Source organism: Hemiscyllium ocellatum, chromosome 14 (genome assembly GCF_020745735.1).
Source record: "Hemiscyllium ocellatum isolate sHemOce1 chromosome 14, sHemOce1.pat.X.cur, whole genome shotgun sequence".
Taxonomy (NCBI): Eukaryota; Metazoa; Chordata; class Chondrichthyes; order Orectolobiformes; family Hemiscylliidae; genus Hemiscyllium; species Hemiscyllium ocellatum.
In genome coordinates, this window is record NC_083414.1 from 18,688,727 (window position 1) to 18,711,268 (window position 22,542).

General features: G+C 38.9%; 1 protein-coding gene across 11 annotated transcripts in view; it reads right to left on the reverse strand.

The window, feature by feature from the left end:
• The window catches only part of setd5 (SET domain containing 5), a 159,949-nt gene that overhangs the window by 112,338 nt on the left and 25,069 nt on the right, over positions 1–22,542 (reverse strand). For 5 of the 11 annotated variants that reach the window (XM_060835440.1, XM_060835439.1, XM_060835429.1 and 2 more), the window contains exons 2-3: positions 8,868–9,031; positions 7,097–7,165 (exon numbers count right to left, since the gene is read on the reverse strand). The exons of 3 other annotated variants lie outside the window; for them this stretch is intronic. The gene's annotated coding sequence lies outside the window, so the exon portion shown is untranslated. Of the gene's footprint in view, positions 1–4,471; positions 4,498–7,096; positions 7,166–8,867; positions 9,032–22,542 lie in introns of those variants that run through there. 3 more of the 11 variants (XM_060835434.1, XM_060835433.1, XM_060835438.1) reach the window with 3 other exon arrangements.

Sequence of the window (22,542 nt, forward strand, 5' to 3'; positions counted from 1 at the left end):
GTATCTCTCCCCTCTCACCTTAAACTTATGCCCTCCAATTTTAGACTCCCCTACCATGGGGAAAAGCTGTTGTCTATCTACTTTAGCTATGCCTTTCATGATTTTATAGACCTCTATAAGGTCATCCCTCAGTCCAAGCCTATCCAACTTCCTTATAACTCAAACCTTTCAGTCCAGGTAGCATCCTAGTAAATCTTTTTGCACTCTTTCTAGTTTACTAAGATCCTTGCTACAATAGGGTGACTGGAACTGCAAGCAGTACTCTAAACGTGACCACTTGTATAGTTGAAACAAATTTTCCCAACTACTATACTCAATGCTCTGATCAATGAAAGCAAGCATGCCTCAAACCTTCTTCAACACCCTGTCTACCTGTGATTCCACTTCCAAGGAGCTACGAACCTGTACCTCTATGTCTCTTTGTTCTATAACGGGTCCAAGGCACTAACATTGACTATATATATCCTGGCCTGGTTTGACCCACCAAAATGCAACATCTTGCATTTATCTAAGTTAAACTCCATCTGCCATTCCCCACCCACTGGCCGAGTTGATCAAGATTTCACTGCCTTCCCAGATAACTTCTTCACTGTCCGCTATACCACCAATCTTGGTGTCATCCACAAACCTAAAAACCATACCTCCTAAATTCTCATATAAACGATTGATATAAATAACAAATAACAGTGGAGCCAGCATCAAGGCCTGTGGCAGAACACTGGTCACAGCCTCCAGGCTGAAAAATCCTCTACCACCATCCTCCAGCTCTCCCAATCCAGTGAGATTTAACCTTACTCAACAACCTACCATGTAGTATCTTGTAGAAGGTCTTGCCAAAGTCCATGTAGATAACATCTAACGCATTGCCCTCATCAACTTTTTTGGCCACCCCTTCAAAAAAATTCAATCAAATTTGTGAGGCACAACTTCCCACTTACAAAGCCATGATGACTATTCCAAATGGGTCCTTGCCTCTCTAAATGTCTATAGATCCTGTCTCTCAGAATCCCCTTAACAATTTACCCACCATCCTTAACTCCACTTTCTTTCCTTTTCCCTGAATTCATTCATCCCCTTACTGATTAAAAAGATTTCTATCTTAGGCTTCAATATACTTAGTAACCCAATTACCCAGCTTCTACAGCCCTTTTCAGTGAAGAACTCCACAGGTTCACTACTCTTGGATAAAACAGTACTCCTCATCTCTGTTTGAAATGGGTGACTCCGTGTGGAATTTTACAAAGCCTGAACCACAGGCTTTAACAATGACAATTACAAATTTATATTTTCTTCAATAGTTCAAGGTCAGATTAAACCAGATTAAATAGTAGTGGAGACAAAATTAATAGTTATTACAATGTTAGCTTCTATTTGAGCTGTATGGTTCTCGATTAACAGAACCCTGACCAAAAACAAAAGAACAAAAACTGCACCATTCTCATTCACTATATAAGTTTTGGCTCACTGTTGCTCTAAATCAGGAAATTTAAATGTTCCAACAGACAAACTCAAATCTAAACACCACTTTGGAAAAAGCACCATCATAATGCCACATTTTCAATCCTCAGAATTCTAATGGTACTGAATCATAAAAATCATATTATTGTTTGCTGCATTAAAACATTCACAGAAAACTAGCATTCTCTTTATCACATTCGTGAGGTTACAAATTGTCAGAAAATTAGAGAGGCTCATTTAAGATCTATGTGCATGTTTTTTGAACAAATTTGGCAAATGCACAAGACCACATCCCACATCTAAAGATATGAGGTCTTGATGCCCTAACTTCACTGCATTATAACTGAAACTTTAACCAAATATGGACTGGGATTCTACAAGTAGGAAGCTAAATGTTCTCAATTCCAATCAGAAATACATTTTTCTTCAATTATCAGAGTGGAAGGAATGGATCTAGTCGTTCCAAATGTTATGGATGACAATTAGATGCTCATCTAAAACACAAACCAGTGTATACATTCTACCTCCGGTCAGACCTGAAAGCAGCACATTCAGGACCCAGCGCAAATGTGGCTCCTCGGGGTCACTTGGGGTGCAGGCCACATGTGACTAGATCATCCACAGTTCAATGGACAAATTCACCAACCACTTTAGTGACCTTTCACATTGGGGAGATCCCATTTTAAATCAATTTAAGTCTTTACTTAACAAACTAATGGCAGCAGGGGTTTATATGTCTGTAATAATGTACTTGTGTACAGCAGGGCTACCGAACAACAGGCATTTTATCTACTAGGAAATCTATTTTGGAGACGAGAACAATCTGTTTCTGACAGCTGCTGTTCAAAGATGCTGCCTTTAGAATTAGCAAATGAGGAAAGAATTGAAGGAAATGGAAAAATCTTTCACTTACGTAGTAATCGTTGAATGAAATATTCAGATTAAATCAGACATGCTTCCCAACTTAAGATTAATTGAAAAAAATGTTCAGAAGTCATTTGAGCTGCTCTGCACTGACACAGGCTTGGTAGGCAGAATGGCTTCCTTGTTTTATATAACCATTCCATGATTCCATGCCCAAAAAGACAGATGAAGACTGTATCAGGTGGCTAAACATGATACAGGGATAGTAAACCAGAACAGGAAATATTACCAGGTGGGGTTTACTGATTTAATACAATGAAAAGTTTATCAAGGACTATCAGAAACATATTAAGAGTAAAACAAGTCTCCAAAACAAAAACTTTCACTATCATTGCAACCACAATGGAAGCAGTTGACAATCTGAAAGTGCAGTGGATATGGATCAAGAGATAGAAAGTTTATTGGGCTTATCAAATGTGATAGATTAAGAATTTGGAGGCTTTGATCAACTGTTCAAATTCTAAAACAAAACAGAAATTGCTGGCGAGAGTCAGCAGATCTGGCAGCATCTGTGGGGAGAAAGCAGAGTTAACATTTCAAGTCTGGTGATTCTTCAGTGTTCTGCTGAGTTTTGCCAGCAATTTCTAGTTTCATTTGAGTACTCCAACATCCACAGGTCATTTTTGCATTCAAATTCTGGAATCTGTGTTATAAATCTGTAAATTATGTCACTATTGCTTTTTCAACAAATGAAATTTTCTGCCTACATGGACACAGTTAAACACTGTCTCAAACACACAAACTGGACTGGCACTACTTTATGGCTCCTACTCTTCCAGCCTCTTTTCAGTCTCAATTCTAATTGACAAACCTTATGCTTATCACGTACAACTGTGACAAAACAACAGCTGCTGCTCCTAGTCCGGATGCTATTGCAGTACTTTATTCGTTGATTTTAAAATCTATGAACTTTGATGTCAAATAATTGGTTTACATCACTTTAAAAGGAGAAACATTTTAAAACCAATTCTTTATTCAATACTCATGATTAGAAGTATGCAGATATAATGATGCAGATGAAACTAGCACAGTTCAACACGGAGGTCTTTTCAGGTCCACTGCAACAAGCGGTGATACACAGGCATTAGAAACAGCTGAACAGACAGGTCTTCCAGGCTTTACTGCCACAGATACAAATAAACTGACAGAAGGAACTTAGTGGAGTTTCCTTTCAGAAACACTTCAAAAATGACTGTGGCAGGTCAATGGCAATAGGGAGGCATTGCCAGAATGTTAAATCTGAATAGCAGCAGTTGGAAAAATTATCTAGTTGTTCAGCAGATGAAGTAAAAAGAAGGTACCTATTACATAACTAACTGAGCAACTTTTGGAATGAAAGTGCAATGAAGAACAAATTAAATAGAATAAAGGGTAAAGAATGGTAGTATCCAAATGACAGTTTAAATATGGGAGGCAAAAAGAGAGAACAGCAAAAAAAAGTGTCAAAGTGGTCTGGGAACCTCTCTATTCCGAATGGTTAAACTGCAGTTTAGAAAAAATTCCAGCACATTGTTTGTCCAGTAGAACAGACTTAATTCATTTTCTTCATATCCACACCACCAAGCTAACAAACTGCATTTATAAAGCACCTTTCATAGTGAAACATCCCAAGGTGGTTTGCAGGGGCTTTATGAAATAAAATTTGACACAAACACAAATAAATATTGGGGCGCTTAAGCAAAACCTTGATTAGAATGACTTAAAAAAGGAGAGACACAAGTTGAAGAGGTCTGGGATTGAAATTCTGAGCTTTGGATTTCAACAGCTTCTGGCACAGCCATCAGTATTGAAGCAGTATTGAAGCAGTTCAAGATGGCAGAATTGGACAAAAGATGTCTATTGACAGGTATGCGGAGAATTACAGAGATGGAAAGGGGTGTTGGGTTCTATCAGGACTTGATGTGATTTAGGATGTCAGCAGCAGAGATTTGCCGGAGTTCAAGTTTATGAAGGTGGAAGATAGGAGCCCATTCATGGCAGCATTGAAATAGTCAAGTTCAGAGCGAATAAATGGCATTTAGGGCAGCACGGTGGCTCAGTGGTTAGCATTGCTGCCTCACAGTGCCAGGGACCCAGGTTGAATTCCCACCTCGGGTGACTGTCTGGCTGGAGTTTGCACGTTCTCTGCTTGTCTTGCTTGGGTTTTCTTGGGGTGCTCCGGTTTCCTCCCACAATCCAAAGTTGTGCAGGTCAGGTGAATTGGCCATGCTAAGTTGCCCATAGCATCGGTGCATTGGTCAGAGGCAAATATTGGATAGAAGAATGGGTCCAGGTGAGTTACTCTTCAGTGGGTTGGTATAGACTTGTTGGGCCAAAGAGCCTGTTTTCATACTGTAGGGAATCTGAATCTGAAAGGCATAGATATGCGGTTTCAATGGATAAGCTGAATTGGGGTAGGGTTACATGTTATGGAAGTGGAAGGTGATGGTCTCAGCAATGCAGAAAAATCAGGTTGGAAGCTCAACTCAAAATCAAACAAGGCACCAGGGCTGCAAACCATGTTGATTTATGCCATACAAAATAGAGAAGCTACTCCAGGAGCACAGAAAAAAAGAGACAAGCTGACAAAGATTTTTGTCTTGCATTCAGGGCATATGCAAGATTGCCAAACTTTGAAGCTATCAACAATTTATCCCACATCAGAAAATTATACTGATTAAGTTAGGTCAACTCTGATTGGTTGAGGTGTTTCAACAGAAAATATACCCAGAAACTATAGTCTCCTGCGCTTTTGTTTAATTAAAAAAAAATGTTTACATTTGAACATAGATAGCTTCTCATAAATGTATGTGAGCCACACTGCAAGCACAACTGATAATCTGAAGTTCTTAGCACTCAGGATTGTTCGGCAAGTAATGTCCATTCTTGGAATGACATCCAGCATTAGATATTTGTTCAGAGTTTTGAAAACACAATCTGCTGGAGTACAGTCAACGATCTCCACATTATAAATCTACCCAAAGTGATGGCTGTTTGATATAATTCACCAGTCCTTTGGATACAAGGCCTATGTACCTGGCACACACCAGGATTGAAATTTATACACCATATTACTCATTTGTATGGTATGCAGAACATGGTTCTAGCCTGACAGACGCAACACGTTAGTGTCAAACATTTCTTGTGCTGCATAGTAGCAGCATGGGGATTGAAATAAACTACTACTACTTTGTCAAATCAATAATCCACCATCCTTGTTGATTAGTTACTAATGGATGGCAAAGAAATTGAGATATTTTTACCTGGGAAAGTGCTCACAATTAAGTTTTTTTCAAATTTTACTCTCTCAACATAGTTACAAAGATAACCTGACAAACAGCTTTGTCATGAAGGGAGGGTTGAAGAGTGAAGCTCATTCAAAATGGAAACACTGATGTGGATCAAAGTTCCAACATCGGAGTTAAAATCCTGCTCTCAAATTGCACATGAATTTACGTATTTACTAGGCCCATAATATTAGAGGAAGCTTGATCTTCTTTAAGATAACTTCTTTGCAATTATGGTGGAACTTTAAACCTCACTAGTTCCAGCTTAAAAGTAATCAAGGTCAAAATGTTGTCTTTTAGAAAGACCCAGTGACTATTTGGTACATACAATAATTTGGCCATACAATAGAAAGTCTCAGAATCAACTGCAGATCTGTGCAGAGTTAGGTGATTTCAACAGTCTGACATTAAGCATGTTACAAATGACCCTCAGCAAGCAAGGAGTGATTCTCCTAGTCAATAATCAGCCAGAAATTGAACTCCTTTTCATAATCCAATGACTTATATTAGAATAATAAATACATGCATAGGCATAAAGTAATGGCAGGATCATATTCAACTACTGTGTCCCTATTACTAAATAGCTTGCCAACAATCACCACTTAAGCTTACAGATAAAAAGTCTCCTGGACAAGGTACCAAGATGGTGACATGCAGATTTTAATTTTTTTGGATAATTAATTCATCAGCCTTAAAGAAAAACTAAATTGAAGAAAACTGAACACTAGTTTCAAGTACCAAATTTAAGAAACAAGGATTTTCTGGAATTCTTTCTTACCCACTTTGAACAATATCACAGGGATATGAATATGTAATTAATATAAAAAGCATCCCAGGCACTTTACAAAGTTCAAAGAAAAAAGATGCTGGGCTATATATTGCAAGATCCAGAAAGGTTCTGGATCAAGAAAAGCTTATTAAGGGAAGTAATTTTTCTAAAGGTTTCTCAAGGAAGGATGAGCAGGGCAGAATGGTTTAATGAACAATGAACATTACAGCACAGGAACTGGCCCTTCAGCACACCAAGCCTGGATCGACATATGACACCTTTCGGAACTAAACTTTTTTCTCTCTGCGTAATCTGTATCCGTCTATTCCCTACCTATTCATGTGAAAATGTCTGGTTTGGCAGAAAGTTCCATAAAGTGAAGGCAGCCAAAGGTGTTCCCACTACAGATATGGTGAGAGGATGGAGGAATGCATAAGTGGTCTCAGTAGAAATTGCACCAATAGAGGATTACATTTACAAAGGAGAATGAAAGATTGGATCGGATAAGAACACAGAGAAAAGAACATCTTTCAAAGTAAGAAGGACTTTGATTAACTTAAGCGTAGAAGTTATCAAAGCATGGATATTTTTGAAGGCACAAAGGATTGACAAGTTGAGAAAAAGCAAAGTTGTGGAGGTCTTAATGACAGATGGAAGGGATAAAAGATTTTAAGCTCACCTATGGATTGGAAACAGTTTCACAGAATCTGGTTTATATTGAGCGAGTGCTTGGAGAGGATGATGAAACCTAGAACAGAATCAATTATTTGAATTAGTGGTACATGGTTACAGGTTACTCATGTTAACCATTCAAAAACTTTTAGACAATTGTCTACATCTTACGTTGGAGTACTAAGTACTCTTATCTCCAAATTACAAGGGTGCTGTCAATGATTCACTGCTGTTTTTTTAAAACTCATCTGATAATCCCACATTAGGAACGAGCATATTAGCCTCTTAATCCTGGCAATCAAAGGTATCCTGGCAACCAAGTTCAGGTTGCATCAAATCAAATGAGAATTAATGCTTTTAATTAGTGACTATACAGCCTAAATGTATTTTAAAAATGCTAAAATGGAGCGTTATTCTGTACATTGTTTACAGAGCGAATAAAGAACGGGAAAGAAGAGGACTGAGAAACAGTCAGCAGCGCCTAAAAGAATGGGAAAGAGGACAACCTAAAGACGGTGCAACAGCTCCAAATGGAGTGGGAACAAGGACAAAAAGAGGTCTTGAAGGCTCGTAGATCTTTGGAATCCACCACCCCCACAAGCTGTGGAAGATCATTCATTCCAAAACAGAGATCAATAGATTTCTAGATATTGAAGACAACAGGTACAGGAATAGTGTGGGAAATTAAGTTGAAGGAGATGATGAGTCATGATATTGTTGACTGGCAAAGCCGGCTTAAGGGCTAAATGGCCTTCTCCTTATTCCTTATATTCTTAAATCATTTTATTGGACCTTTATAAAATGTTTGTGGAGCAAAAGTCCATTTTTCTGCAATTCTCTGGCACAAGAACCATTAGTTCTTGGTTGAAGTAAACCAAGTAGCTGGAGCAACATTCTACATCAAAATGAATCAAAACTTTGACCCAAAAAAGGGAATTAGTAATAACTGGTGCCATTAGTATGCAACATTTAGGAGAATTTGTAAACCATTTAGCACTAATTCACCAAATTTCCAGATCTCAAAGCCTTATTTGTTGTTTTACCACCCATGTGACAAAATATTTCAAGATAATCAATACAATTCCATATCCAGGACACAAAATGTTACCCTCCACTAAATAATAGCACTCCATCAGATTTTCTCAAGGGCTACTTCTTGGTTTCAAGGATTCCATTTTCATTCTCACTCATTTATTTGATGCAATCACGTAGTTCCAATACCTTCTGTAGTTGCATCAATATAAAAGGTATTTGGAATTGGACAGAAGCAGAATTAGAACAACTCATGAATATCCTCAATATTGTGCAATGGCATAGGTAATTTGTAAGGGGTAAAGGGAGAAAGCAGGAGATTGGCACCAGGTCGTTATGTTCATTTAATGACCCAGTGCCGGCAGAATAGGTCAAATAGCCACCTTATGCGCTATAACACTTCTGTGATTATCAACCCTCCAGTAAACTTAAAGCCACAACACACGAGGAAAGCATTAATTTCCTAAACACAGTTATTAAATTAGCACGAAGTAACAAGCATGAATTAATGACATTTTACAATATCACTGACATACACTTCATCTCAAAAAAGCACGGGACCCATTTCCCCAGTGACTGCCACCGCTTACTTTCCTAACTGCTGACTGCTCCTCCAGTCAAAGCAGCTTTCCTCCCATGTTTGCTGAAAATAGGTTCACTTATGAGCCTATCAGCAGCAAACAGGGGCAAGAACAAGCCCATGACTAAAGGAACAGTTCCTCACCGATTCTGTCCATTCTACTTACGGGGGTGACTTTTCTCTGATTGGTCGCCCCCATGATTGAATTTTTCCAGGCGTTCTGGTGGCTTTCGGAGCCGATTTCGCCCAACGCCCTCTTGTATTTTCAGTCCTGTTCCAGATACTTCCATTTCTTCACATACATGGCGAAAAGCTTAAGACCATCAAATTCTGTCAGCAAAAATAATTAAAATCAGATAGGTGATAGTTGGCAATACAGCTCTATTTAACCAACCACCCCAAGAAATTCTCATATTCTCAGCTGCGAGGAGACATTGAAGATTAGGCAGCTCTCCTTCAAAGAAACATTGTTCAGACTTCTCAAACACCTAATAATTGAAAACATTGTTTACGAATGTACAGCCTTAGAAAATCTCTCAACTATTCAGTTACAGTCAGTGAATGGTCTGAACAAGTAGTGGGATGTTTTGCTGGGTTCGGGGATTATGGTGGGTAACTGAAACTGAAGGGAAATGGAAAGAGAAACTGTAGAAAGAAATTTGGGTAGGGAAAGGGTAAGGACATTCTATGTATACAACACCTAATAACTGTGTCAATTGTGGTGAATTATAAGTAGAGGGGTAGGCATTAAATGGGGTCTTACTTAAATACATATCTGATCCTGGGCCTAGCGAAGTGGCCATCAACAGTTTCGGGTGACGGGCAGTTGGAAATGGGCATCATTTGACACACTGCCTTTCCCTGTCCTATGGATACATCCACACCAGGATGTCCTTGGGAAAAAGAGCATATGATGTCCACCATATGCTTGTGGCCTTCAGCAATCAATAGGCACTTCAGGGACCAGAGAGAATCATCAGCCCTGGAAATGATAATTTGATAAGATTCCATTAGTTAAGATTTTGTTGCAGCTCCCATTTAAGGGTGTGTCAGTGAGTTAATTTGATTATTATTTGCTCAAAGTAATGTTTGGCTGAGTAATTAAAGTGACGGATTTGAAATTCATTGGGACCTTCAACCTAGGTTTAAATGTTGCCAATTATACTCCTGAATGTTCCTGCTTTTACCCAAGTGATTGCAGAATTATTAATCATTAAAATGCAATAAAAACTGATAAAGTGACTCCAACTTAAATATGAGTAGCTCAAATAGGAGGTAACGTATGTAATATTTCACAATGTAAATAAATATGACTAAGACTGGTTCCAGTATTACCCTTTATCAACTAACTTTCTGGACAGCATTTTCCATTATTTCAGTACATCCAAGGGTGAGATACTTCTTAAAATATCACTGATCACTGACGTAAAACAGGAAACACTACAACCAATTTGCAAAAGGCAAGATCCACAAACAGCGCTGTAATAATGTGTTGTGTGTTTGTGATATTGGTCGAGGAGTAAATACTTTCCACGTCAGAAACTTTTTACTTCTCTTCATAAGGTTGTCATATTCCACAGCACTTGGTTTGACAATTAACACTGCACCCAACTAGTCATCTGCCTGATGCATTAATAACATTTGCAATGGAGTTGTAAGGCTTTGGCCTAAAATCCCATTTTAGGATTTGAGCATATCTCTGAGGCTACTCCTCTAGTCTTACGCTAACATATGGCTAAAATAATGGAGATGCCATCCCTTGGAGGAAACAACTTGGCTTTAGCACAAATAAAAATTAATAAGTGCAGAGAGTTTTCAGTGCATTCAATGTTTTTTCCAAATGCCAAAATATACTTATTCATCCCACTGCTGTTTGTTAATTTTGTTGGATACCCTTCCAGTGAGGCAGGAATGCTTTACTACATTAAAATGCAAAGTCATGCTATCTTATGAACCCAAACATAGAATTTTACAGCACAGAACTGAGCTGTTCAGAACATCAGTTCATTCTACTCCCTCATTATTTCCTTATGTCCCACAAACATTTTCTTTTCAAATATACTGAATTTTAAAGTTTTTACGTTTACTTCTTTCTCACTTTCAGATATTGCATTCCAGATCACAACAATATGCTGCTTAAAATCCTCAATTATCCTGGCTTTTTTTAAAAACAAGTATCTTAAGTCTCTGTGTAACCACCTCCCCACTACAGTAAATAAAAGGACATTATTATGATTCCCAGTAAATGGTAAAACTGGTAAAGTCAGATTCCAGTGTGACAGACCACAAGTTGTATTTTTGCAATTTTTGCTTACATGGTCTCAAGTCACAGGATATGTTCATAAAAGGTTGCCAATGTAATTTACAAAAGAACAAAGCCTATTACAAGCAAAAGAGAAGAACTAACTTCTTTACACTACATAACTATTCGTAATGGCCTTATTACAAATATTGGAAATAAAGTTTTAACCCTCTAATCTACAATCTACTGATACTCATGATGGAACATCATTTCACATTAAACTTCCTTGTTGCTTTGGCACAGTTGTACTGCATTCTTTCTGATATTTAGTCAATGGGTTAGGTGGAAATTGTGCCTCAGTAAGCAGGGATATGCAGGTTAGGTGGATCAGCCATGGTTAATGTGCAGTTACAAATATATGATGGAGTCCTGGATTTGGGTGGGATGCTTATCGAAGAACCGGAGCAGACTCATGGACCAAATGGCCTCTGTCTGGACTGCAAAGGTTCTACATCTCTTCCTGAGACCCAGGAAAAAGTCACTAATGTACCTCACTTACTTTTTAACATGGCTTCCTGAGACGCCTCTTCCTGTTCCTGACATTTTCCTCTATTTGGGAGTCAACCACATTGCTGTGGGAATGGATGGCAGTTTCCTTTCCTAAAGGACATTAGTGAATCAGATAGATTTTTTCCGACAAATGGGCAATGATTTTAAGGTCATCATCTGACTCTTAATTCCAGATTCTCACTGAATTCATATTCCACCATCTGCTATGGAGGGTTTCAAATCCAGGTACCCAGAACATGACCTGGCTGGCTGGATTAACAGACCAGTGATAATATCACTAGGTTATGCCTTCCCAAGTCAATCCAAATTCATACGATTTATAAAAACACTCCACACTACATGCCAATTCTACACCTTTTCTACTATTATTAATCATAACTGAAGCATGAATATCATCTTTCAAAACAGTACAGCTATTCAAACATTAAAATTTCAATTTAATAACTTAATGTATTTCTTGAACACATACACATGCAACTTGATATACTTTAAGAGAAGCCCAAGTCAGGCAAACTTACAACACACTAACAGAGAAAGACCCCTCCGATTACATTTCTATCTAAGCAGCATTAATCAGTCAACACTTTGCAATCAATGCTCTGATTAGCAGGATATAATCAACCACAGGAACAGCCTCAGCAGATAAGACGTATTACCCCATGAAGTGAATCTTTATCAAAAGAGTAGTTTACAAAAGATAAGAAGATACGTTGATGGCAAGAAGAACTGTGCCCTGGATAGCAATAGTAATGTACAAATGAAGCAAAACAGATAGATGACCAATATTTTTGCCTCACCAGAAAAGATATGCAGCAAACATTCCTCCCATCTACAACATCTGGAACAACTATGGCTATGTAAATTAGAGAGGCGATTCTGTTATCTTCAGATGAAAAATTTCTAAAGTTTTGTTTTTTGGTAATCATGTCAATATGAACACAGTCCTGAAGATACTCTGTTCAATCTTTCTTAAAATGGCAATGTCTAAACCAACACTACTGTGGGAATTGATTGCACTGCATCTTGTAGAAACCAGAAGAAACAATGCTATAATTGTTGTAAAAGTATTTTAAAATTGTAAACAGCAATGGAAACGACATCTGTAAAGTCAAATACCGAATTATGACTAACAAAAATCTGACAACATTACAGACTATCCAGGGTCCTAGTGTGGCAACACACCAAACTCAACCATATTATTTATCCAACCTCAGTCCCCGAGAAACAAGCAACTTCAGACATCAAAAAGCAACAGTTCCAAGTACAGCCACAAGCTCAAGCAAAAATGGAAGGGCTCCTGATGAGTGGAAGTTTCATTGTTCCTCCAAAATTCCTTTTTAGCAATGACACAGGAGATAAGCTATTACCCAATACTTTAAGCTTTGAAAGCAAATATTTCATGTGACTGTCAAGTCAGTTCAGTATTATGTGAAAAGTTGAAGTCATACACCCATGCTCTCAACAGAAAATGTGTGGGTACCAGTTAGAATGTCATTGTGACTCCTTGAGGTAAAACAAATTGTGATACTATTTCCAACATAGCCAGCCATCACAGACTAACAAACAAAATTAGTAAACATCATGGTAGTTTTACATGTGCGGATATGAGTTCAAAAAAACATAAGATCAAACCATTTACATATTATCTTATTCAGAGCAAGGTTTAGACTTCAGATGAGAACTTGCTGAGAACCTAATAGTTTAGCCTTTCAGCATCCTATGAGAATGCGCATATGGTATACGCAGGCAGGGAAGGAATTAAGAATTAAGTTCTGAGCTTTGTGAAATAAGAGGTTCAGCTGAGCAAGACTCAGATCAGATAAGAACTTACAATTAACAATGGAGTGCTGGAGGCAAAGGTAATGGGTTAACAAGGTGGAAAAGCGTTCACTATGTACCGCCACTTAACAAGATGAAGTAGCAGTCAGTATGTGAGGTCAGTTTAACAAGGTGAAAAGTATTTATTATGTGAAGCCAGTTATCCATTGCGTAACAGTAAATGGCTTAACATTTACTACTGACACTCGCTGATTGGAACGGTCACCCAATGAATATACATGTTGCGTTATCTGGATGCTCCTACCCGTAAAATGACTACATAGTTCATTGAGAAACTGCTGTTCCAGAGAAGACCGTGAACTCGTGTGTCTGTACACATAGGCAATTGTTTGCTCTCCCTCCAGAGTCTGGAATAAAGATGAAGGAGATAAAACCACACTATATCTCTGAGCATTTTGCTTCAACTGGAGGAGGGGGTTTGGTGGTGGTGGTGGTGGAACGGGACGAATACCTAGACTCTACAAGATGCAGTGCTACCAAATCCCACAGAAGTGTTGGTTTAGGTTGGAATATTTGGCACCTGAACTTTGGAAACCAAAGTGACATCACTGATTTCAGATTCTGTTTAAATGGGAAATAAACTGATGAAATTTCACAGTAACAGAGTTAAAACCATACGCCTAACAACAAAACAATGAACTGGTCATTCTTAAAAGATATGTCAGTGGGTTTCTCCCCTGAAGAAAGCAATGTTTGGTTCAGATGTGCTTTCAAGCACCAAACACACAAACAAAACACGTCATAAGTATATCTCATTCCTAATCTGTGAAATGTCTCGAGAAATCAAGTACAGTAGTTTCTGATATAACGCGATAGTTCTGTTCTCATGTCATCTTGCGTTGTAAGAAAATTGCACAATAGCCACACCATTTAAACTAATGGAACTGGAATCATGTTATAGCCGATACAGATAAGGAAAGTTCACATTCTACAAATAACTATCTAAATTCTTCAATCATGCTAAAGCCAATTCACGTTGAAGAAAAATACGTTATAGCATAATTGACTGCAATGCAAAACATTTCTTTGCCTCAAAACCAAGCATTATTCATCCAATAAAGCTTGGTAAGGTGCAAATGTTAAATAATGTGAACCATTCTGTTTCATAGTATTCATTCATGCAGCTGGCTCCAAATCTCCGACCTTATCAAAAGAAGCATTCACTACAATCTAAGCCAGAAGCCTCTCCTATTTTCTTAATATATTTTTGGTCACTTACGATCTTCCCTTGATCTACCTCCCTCCATGCTTCCCACTTATTATAACCACTTGGTCCAAAACAGCTGTCTTGTACCACCAATATAGAGTTCTTTCTGCTGTCCTAGGAAACTAAGTACTTTGCCAGAAATAACAAAAGACTTCCATTTATAAAGGAGACTTCCATTACATCAGAATGTACGAAAGTGCTTTACAGTTCATCAAGATGAAGTCACTGGTTATAAATAAAAAAATTAACATCCAACTTGCACATAGTAAGCATTTCTCCCCCATTTCAGAGGTCAGCTAAAAATCAACCATCTTGCTGTGGGTCCAATGTTACATACAGCCCAGAGCAGGCAAGCCAACAGACTGCCTTCCCTAAAGGACATTAGTGAACCAGAAAGGTTTTTAAATTATAATCTTAACTATAATCATCATCGTCACCAAGGCCAGATTTATTAATTGAATTCAAACTTTTCACCAGCTGCCATGTGTATTTGAACTCTATCACCAGGGAATTAATCAGAATTATCTTGTCCGGCAACAATACCACAATCTCCACATAACTTCCATAAAGAACATCAAAATAATAATATGAAGGATTAATAAACGTTGAGGAACAGAAGTAACTTTCCTGCTCTTATTCAAAACATTGCATTGGGATCTTTTACCTACACCTGAGTGAGTTGACAGGTCCTTATTTAATGTCTCATCCTAAGACTGCATCTCAAACAGGGCAACACTCTCTCATTAATACACTAAAATGCCAGCATAGATTTTAGTGCTCAAAACTTTGGATTGGAATTTGCAGTGCAGTACTGGAGCCACCATTAATTTATAATCTCAACTGTCTGAATAAATTCCAAAATAAATTCCTCTCCAGGTCGCTCTGCTATAACATAACAGTTGTGTTCCTCTGCAACCTTGCGATATAAAAAACTACCATAGAACATCGCACTGTAGAATATTGCTAATAGAAAACTGCTATACTTATACAGCAGAAAGTTCACATTATCCAAATAATGTCCACAATTCATCAATCGCACTATAGCCAATTTGTGCAAATGAAACCCGCGTTATAGCAGAATGACCTTTGCAAAAGCTGAGAGAGCTGTTGAGTTTCTCCAGCATTTTGATTTTTTTTCCAGACATCCGCAGTTCTTTGTTTTATATTATTGTCATAGTTATATGAATAAATTCCCAAACATGTTCTCTCATCACTGGTCAACAGTAAAAACCAAAAACATTAATGCTGCTGTTATATTGAAACTAACAGTACTGGTTATTAGGTCACATTTGAAATCCTCAAGCTTTGAAGCTTCCTAACTAAACTTTATAATTGGAACAAGTAAAATCAGATTCATTGGAAGCAGAAATAAGAACAAAAGTGCTGCATAAACTCAATATGTCAGGCAGCACTGTGAAGAAAGGAACTGAATTAACGTTTTGAGTCTGACATGTCTTATTTTCGGAAATGGGAAGCTGTTGCTATTACAGCCTGTGAGTTAATGCAAAACAATGATCCATTTTCAGATTCTCCCATTTTCTCTCGTTGTGCATGCTGAGAAACCACAGCTTTGTGTCTGCTGGATCAATCAATTTGGAATATTCTTGACGAAGGAATGCTTTTCAATTAAAACAAAAAAACTAAATTATACAAGTTCTGCAACTTAACAGGTAATAATCAGATAGCATTTAATACATTTCTTGAAGTTGGTTTTGCTTGCAAACACTCATTTCAAGTGCAAAATGCCTGACGAATATCTTGCATCCGCGCGGTGTCTTTTACTTGCGTGCACGATTAAGCAGAATGTTGATGCATGAAAAGAAACTGGTGTTCTAACTTTAGCACACAGAACTTTCCAAAATACAATGTTGAAAGGAAAGCTATCATTAACAATTAACATTATTCCCTACTCTACAGAATTGTGGGTCACTCAATTAAAAAGCAAAAAACTGATATAAAAACATTTTTTGTGCATTTGCTAGACCACACCGACTAGTGAAGCTAAACACGTACATCACTGAACACTCTGAATTCTGACTGTTGTCATGCCCAGTCATCTGCATATGGTAGGATAAATAAATATAATATTTAAGTCACGATATCCTAAATTCAGTTGGAATACAAGATGCTTTTTAAATTAATGAAGGAAGTACTTTCAAATGAGTAAAATTGGCTCCAGAATTGTGTAATATAAAGAACTGTATGCCATTTGAACACAAACTCGGATGCTGTAATAAAACAACTTTGGTCATAAGCAAAGTCTCCCCCATATCTGAAAAGAAAATGTGCTTCAGTAATCACATTACAACTTAATATGAAAATTCAATTTCAAAAGTACAGTTGGTGCTGTTTGCAGAGATCCATCCACTTGGATGGTCTAATCATCCATATAAAGTGTAGAGCAACTCTGAAAAGAATTGTGTGTTTTTCAGGTGTTAGCACAGCTCACTCAGTAGCATCCTTGCTCCAAGGTTGTGCGTTGAAGTCCATCAATAGATACTTGAGCAAATTAAATCATAGCTGACATGCCAGATTATGCTAAGAGAGATGCCATTTTCCATGGCAGACATAAAAGATCCCCTGTTGATCCTCTTCAGAACAGCACAGGAATTCTCTCCACTATCCTGCTAAATCCATCCATAAAAATCACTTATATAAAAAAATTATTGAGGTATTCTTCTTCTTCTGAAGTAGTCCCTTAGGCTCATGGAAAAATCACTTGCACTCCTATTGAATGGGTTCAGAGATGTCTCATAAGCCCACTGAACAGGTTCCTGAAGTTTGTACACTGTGCATCACCTCTACCTCAGTGCCATGTATTGCTGACGAAGTCTGCATGTGTTGGAGCCTTCCATTTTGATTAATCAGAAGTCAGGGTCTCCCATGAGTCTTCATGGATGCTTTATCTTATCATTTTGCTGTTGGTCAGAGTCTGCTATCTGTAAACTGGCTTCTGCATTTCTTTGCTGAAAATGTGCAGCAGGTCAGGGAGCATTCAAGGAGCAGGAGGATCAACGTTTCGGGCATCAGCCCTTCTTCAGGAATGAGGAGTGTGTGCCAAGCAGGCCAAGTTAAAAGGTAGGGAGGAAGGACTTGGGGGAGAGGCATTGGAAATGCGATAAGTGGAAGAAGGTTAAGGTGAGGGTGATAGACTGGAGTGGGGGTGGGGGTGGGGGGCGGAGAGGTCAGGAAAAAGATTGCAGGTTAGGAAGGTGGTTGGATGCTCCTTGGATGCTGCCCGACCTGCTGCGCTTTTCCAGCAACACATTTTCAGCTCTGATCTCCAGCATCTGCAGTCCTCACTTTCTCCTAGAAGATAGTTTCCTCATTTCCCCTCCCCCCACCTTGTCTCAGTCCCAACCCTCGAAGTCAGCACCACCTTCCTAACCTGCAATCTTCTTCCTGACCTCTCTGCCCCCACCTCCACTCCGGCCTATCACCCTCACCTTAACCTCCTTCCACCTATCACATTTCCAACACCCCTCCCCCAAGTCGCTCCTCCCTACCTTTTATCTTAGCCTGCTGGACACACTTTCCTCATTCCTGAAGAAGGGCTCATGCCCGAAACGTCGATTCTCCTGCTCCTTGGATGCTGCCTGACCTGCTGCGCTTTTCCAGCAACATATTTTCAGCTCTGATCTCCAGCATCTGCAGTCCTCACTTCCTTCTGCATTTCTTTCCAGAGTGACAGTCATCACTGTAAAATGTATTGGGATAGAGGTTGTGAAAGGCTCTCGATGTCTTTATTTTGAAATTGAAAGGTTATCTGGACAGGTTAGACAGTGCTGATTGTTAGGCTTCTGCATTGGTAACCATCCTTTCTTTGGATGATTTCCTTTGCCTAACAGTGCAAGAACAGTGAATAAAATACGCAGTTGATGCTAAATGACATCTAAATATCTTTAATAATTCACTGCTGTGACAAGTTTCCTCAGTACCTACCAATGGAGTTTAAACTATTACTAATTATTACTATCAATTGTGACTTCCCTACGAATCTGCTGGTACAATTCCATGGTACACACAAAATAGCTATAGGTTTGATCCATCTACTGTGCTAAGTTGGTTATCTCCCACATGGCAAGAGTTAAGTGCCACATTTCACTTCTTATCCTCCTTTACTGAATTTCAGGACACCGCTGTACAGTTTTAGCTGAACACTGCTTTCAGAAGAGAATGATGAGCATCAGTTCAGGGAATAAAGCTTCCAAGACACTGTTCAATGAATTTGTCTCCCAATCATGACCAATAATTTTCATCATTCAACCAGCACCACCAAAAACATGCGAATTGATCATATGATTGCTCTTCGTGGAATTTTGTTTGTACACTGTTGCTGCTCATATCTACTCGACAATAGTGACTGCAGTACAAAAGTAAGCAAGATTTGCATTTAAACAGTGTCATTCACAGTTTCAAGTGATAAAAGACTTGTATTTATAGCACCTTTCACCACTCAGCACTTTCCAAAGCCTCAACAAAGCTTCCAAAGCTAAAACACTTTGCACCCAATTAGGTACTTTTAACTGCAAGTACGAAATGTGGCAGCAAATCTATGCACAGCAAGCTCCCACAAATAGCAATGTCACAAAGACCAGCCGATCTGTTTTAGAGATGTTGATTTAGTCAATCACTGCCAGTAGGGTTCAATTTATTACCAGAACAGGGATTATTTAATTAATAGGTGGGTTTAGAGAACAGGAGAAACTAATCAAGTTAAATTCAAAAGTTAAAAATCACACAATACCAGGTTATAGCCCAATAGATTTATTTGGAAGCACTAGCTTTCGGAGCACTGTTCCTTCATCAGGTGGTTGTGGCCTACAACCTGGTGTTGTGTGATTTTTAACTTTGTACACCCAATCCAACACCGGCATCTCCAAATCAAGTTAAATCCATGTTGCTGAGGATATATGTCAATGTACATAGTGTGATAATTAAGTTTGATGAATTGCAAGCACTCATTGCCATGGGGAAATGCAACTTTGTTAGTGACAAAGACTTGCCTCAAAGAATGGTAGTTATAGATAGAGTCGACAGGAAAATTTTTGGAAGAATAATTATTGTATAATAAGGATAGCAGTAACGATGGAAAATGAGACTGACAAATCTAAAAACAGAATAGAAAATGTGTTGCTGGAAAAGCGCAGCAGGTCAGGCAGCATCCGAGGAACAAGATAATCGGCATTTCGGGCATAAGCCCTTCCCGGGCATAAGGAAGGGCTTATGCCCGAAACGTCGATTCTCCTGTTCCTCGGATGCTGCCTGACCTGCTGCGCTTTTCCAGCAACACATTTTCAGCTCTGATCTCCAGCATATGCAGTCCTCACTTTCTCCTAAAAACAGAATAATAAACTGATGCTAAGTCAGTATTAATGAGCTAAGAATGGAGCTAGGCCAAATGAATTGGAGCCAAAGCTCGGTAACAAAACACAGTAGAGGGAGGAGGAAGAAGGGCTTATGCCCGAAACGTCGATTCTCCTGATCCTTTGATGCTGCCTGACCTGCTGCACTTTTCCAGCAACACATTTTTAAGTTCTGATCTCCAGCAACGGCAGTCCTCACTTTCTCCTAACAAAACACAGTAGCTAAATGTAAAAAAAAGGGCCAGTTATTTTGCTGGAATTACACTAACAATTGACCAATAGTTAGAGGGAGATGGGGAAGCAAATATGTAGACAAATCACAGAAAGATGCAAGAGAAACTGGGTTATAATTGGAGGGGAATTTAACTCTAATAAGATTGACTGAGTTTGCCTTAGGGTGAAAGGATTAGACCAGGTGGAAAGTTTAAAGTATATCCAGGACAGCTTTTTGTGTTAGTACATAGTCCCACTGGAGATGGGACAAGGGTGTACCTAATTCTAGGGAATGAAGCCAATCAAGTGGTAGAAAGTAAAACTGGGTGAACATTTTGAGAATTGTGACCAATACTCTTAAGTTTCAATGTCATTATGGAAGGGATAAGAATAATGCAGAATAAATTGGAGGGGAGGAACCAATTTCTATATCATTAGACAAGATTTGACAAACATAGACCGGCAGCAGGCACTTACAAGCAAGTCTACATTTGCAAAGTGGGAATATTTTAATAGTGAGAATTTAGGGGAAGTGTGCTCCTCCAAGATTGATGGGCAAGGGCAGCAAATTAAGGGAATCCTGGATGTCAAGGGATATTGAGAGTTTGATAAAGAAAAAGAATAAAGCATATATCAGGTACAGTGGGAGCCCTTGAAGTATTGAGAGTGTGGTGCTGGAAAAGCACTGCAGGTCAGGGAACATCCAAGGAGCAGGAGAATCAACGTTTCGGGCATAAGCTCTTCATCAGGAAACATTCCTGATGAAGGGCTTATGCCCGAAATGTCGATTCCCCTGCTCCTCTGAAGCTGCCTGACCTGCTGTGCTTTTCCAGCACCACATTCTCAACTCTGATCTCCAGCATTTTATCTCACTTTCTCCTAGACCTTGAAGCATAAAGAGCGTAATGGATTGCTTAAAAAAGCAATAGGAGGACAAAGAGGCAGATAGGATCAAGGAAAACCCCAAAGATTTTCATAAGTGTATTAAGTGTATGAGGATTATGACAGAAATAGGAGTCTTAATAGAGACCAAACCTGTGCATGAAGCCAGAGGACAATGAGGTTATAAATGAATACTTCTCACTTGCATTCACAGAAAAGAAAAACATTATAACTGGGATTACTGTTGAGATGGTGAGGTTCTAGAACATATTAAGATTAGTAAGAAGGTGGTATTGGATATTTTAGTGGGGATAAAGATGTATAAATCTCCACAGCCTGGTAAGATGTAATCCAGGCTACTATGGGAGACAAGGAGGAAGGATGCTGTGGGTCTGGTGGGAATATTTAATACTTTACTAGCCACAGGTGAAGCACCAGGTGACTGGAGGATAGCTAATGTGGTTTTTTGTTTAAGAAGGCTAGCAGGATAGGGCAAGTAATTATAGGACAGTTAGTCTGATGTCAGTGGAAGGAAAATTACTGAAAAAATTCTGAGTGACAGGATGAATCAACACTTGGAAGGGCAGGGATTGATCAGGGATATTCAGCATGGATTTGTTACAGAGATGTCTAATTTGAGTTTTTTGACAGGGTGATTGAGGGTAGTTGAGTTGATGTAGTTTGACTTCAGTAAGGCCTTCGATAAAGTGTCACATGGAATGTTGGTCCAAAAGGTGAGAGCCCATGGAATCTAAGGCAAGGTTGGCAAACTGGATCCAAAATTGACTCGCAAATAGGAGGCAAAGGGTCTTATTGAAGGACTGTTTGCCTGACTAGAAGCCTTGACCAGAAGTATACCACAGGGATATTGGGAACCTTGCTGTTTTGTTTTGTACATTATCAAATTGGATGTGAATGTATAAGGTATAATTAGCAAGTTTGCAGATAATGTGAAAATTGATAATGCTGTTGACAGTGAGGAGGATGGACTCAGCCTACAGTCCGGTACTGATCATTAGACAAATTGGGTGGAAAAATTACAAATGGAATTTGATCCTAATAAATGTGAGGTGATGCACTTTGAGAGGTTGAATAAGAGAGGGATACACCCACAATGAACAGTAGGTTCCTAGGGAGTCCTGAGAAAACAAAGACACCTTAGCATACAAGGCCATAGATCCCTGAAGGTGTCAGTACAAGTAGACAGGGTGGTGAAAAGGGCAAACTGAATGCTTGCCTTCATTAACTGGGGAGTAGAATATAGGAGCACAGGACAGTCATAGAGATGTACAGCATAGAAACAGACCCTTCGATCCAACTCATCCATGCCGACCAGATATCCCAACCCAATCTAGTCCCACCTGCCAGCACCCGGCCCATATCCCTCCAAACCCTCCCTATTCATATATCCATCCAAATACCTCTTAAATGTTGCAATTGAATCAGCCTCCATCACATCCTCTGGCACCTCATTCCATACACGCACCATCCTCTGTGAAAAGTTGCCCCTTATGTCTCTTTT